This window comes from Papilio polytes, unplaced genomic scaffold, assembly GCF_000836215.1.
Source record: "Papilio polytes unplaced genomic scaffold, Ppol_1.0 DF824047.1, whole genome shotgun sequence".
Taxonomy (NCBI): domain Eukaryota; kingdom Metazoa; phylum Arthropoda; class Insecta; order Lepidoptera; family Papilionidae; genus Papilio; species Papilio polytes.
In genome coordinates, this window is record NW_013525157.1 from 6,148,891 (window position 1) to 6,151,263 (window position 2,373).

At 31.8% G+C, this 2,373-nt stretch overlaps 1 long non-coding RNA gene across 1 annotated transcript in view; it reads left to right on the forward strand.

Moving 5' to 3' along the window:
• Positions 1-1,678, forward strand: part of LOC106100836 — a 24,060-nt gene extending 22,382 nt beyond the window's left edge. Inside the window, exon 4 of the long non-coding RNA XR_001225462.1 lies at positions 1,275-1,678. This is a non-coding gene — a long non-coding RNA (uncharacterized LOC106100836). The remainder of the gene's footprint in view (positions 1-1,274) is intronic.
• The last annotated feature ends 695 nt before the right edge of the window (positions 1,679-2,373 follow it).

The following is a 2,373-nucleotide window of genomic DNA, read 5'->3' on the forward strand; positions in this document are numbered from 1 at the left end:
CTCGCTTCCTCATCGAATACATCTCCGTGTAATTAAAGCAAGTCTTGAATCCATTTGCATCCGTGAAATGTATGCAGGAATGTCGTTGCTCGATTAACAACTTAATAAATTATTGATGAATGAAGACGTTGAAATTATGAAATTTATTTTCTTTTGAATAGTTTAGTTCACATCAGTACGAAGTGTGGCAAAAGCAACTTGTCTTAATAGGCAGTTAATTTATGATTCAATTTTTTTTTTATCAATTTATAACGTTAAGATCTTTTTACATCACAAATTATTGTAATCAATTTAATTATAATCTCTGAAAATTTTATCGCATACTTTATTGTATCCATAATTGGTATAATTAACAATGTAATCCACAAAAGTTGTAGCGAAAACTAATAATAGTAGAGTTTCGGTTATGACATAATTTCCCCTTTCCCTTGGATATAAAGAGAAATATAAAAAAGAATGTATCATAGATGTCTATCAATTGTAGAGTCAATGAGGCGGCCTGACCTGATATCACACTGTGACATCATTATTCCTGCATCTGTCGAGCTACAAAACAGCTTTTATAAATGGCGTTTGCCTCGTCCCCTCTCACATACGACTGTTTGTGAAATGTCGAGATTCAACGTGAACTTTGAATGATCAAAAGATAATGTTAATGATTCATTTAACTGATGACTTCTTTACATATTCCAGATAGATATTGTAATAATAATTTACTTATAATTTTGTATTATTTTCCAATATTTATTTCTTATTTACATCTCTAGGATACAAAGGATCACTTGCACGCATTTTGATTGTTGCTTATTTTGATGATAATATAGCAAACCAAAGTAAAATAAAGCCTGCATTCGAAAATGGCAAACGATTATTCTGAGGACTATGAAGAGATTTTATTTAGTATTTAATTATTAATTACCCAAAGGTTGTGGACATTGCTTCAACTAATGTCCGATGAAGCCAGTCTAAAGTGGAAAATCGTGTTCATATGACAGATAAATACGTTATAATAAATACACGTATTGAGTGAAAAACTTTAAACCTCTGAGTAGCACTGATTGGAACCACATGTCGATGTTAAACGATGGAATAAATTAAAAAACAATCACCACATCATTTGAGTAAACAAAAAAAAGGTTTAAGCTTCGCTGCGACGCAGACGTTTGCCGCCGAAAGCGAATGTACAGAAAAAAAAGATGAAAACGGTAGACTTTGCTGCTTTAATCTTATGGGTGAATACGTGGAGGTGTAAACGGTTGTTGTTTTGGTTACAGGGGCTCGTACTGCCAGCGTGGGAAAGCGGCAGTCAGGTGGTAACACATGTGGCCCGCTCCTGTTCTCCGGATTGTTTAAAAATAATATTGAACAAAACACATTCGTGTGCACTAAGATATGGTGTCGTCTTCGCGGGGGTCATACTTACACCTATCGTGCTACCGAGCACGGTGGTCCATAACTTATTTATATATACCCACAACGAACTTTACACCACGTTCTATACCCTCAATTAATTTAAAACCACCGATTTTTACTACGTACTTTTAGTGTATACGGTAAAGATAAGTGGCGAAGTACATCTATAAGATTGCTACAATAATTTTTACTACTCATTAAATATTAAATCTACCTTATTTTGATCTGTTATATATTACCTCTACTACTATCTTATCATGGGAAGATACGAAGAAGGAAATTATTTTGTTCAAATAGTGACTAATACCAATTTAGTTTTACCAGAATTTAAAGAAGTTATAGGCATTTATTTGTTTGTCAAATAATTGAAATGTAACGTCTAGGATATCGGATTTAATCACAATTTCTGATCTCATTGTGATTTTTTTTCGCTCTTCCAAAACCCGTTAGTGACGCCTGTAGGATGTCATAATTAGGAAGTTAGACAAGTGGACAAATAACCATTTTTCTAAAAAATAACTTTGTAGTTTGAAATAGCGTTTTATTTTACGTAAAACTTGGCTATTTCGTAATTAAAACCATTCATAATACAATAAGCATTTAAAAGTAACGTGCAAATCCTTTTATTGAACAGCTCGCTAACTTTATGCATAAAAAACTAAATTTATAATGTACTTATGATCTTACTTTTCATTTGATAAAAGGTTTTTCCTATTATTTGAATTATACATCAGGCCTTTGACTACTTTACTCAAACATATTTTACATTTCCTAAATATAGGTTTACTTTTTACATGGTCTTAACAAAGCTTATGTATTTTAGTAGTGTTATAAGTATGTTGTCTTTTCCTGATTATTCTGCGAGGACTTATCGTAATAAGTACTAATGATATTTTTATATACCTGATATCAGTTTTACGCATTTGTTATCTGTTAAATACAATTAGTTATCAGCGAATT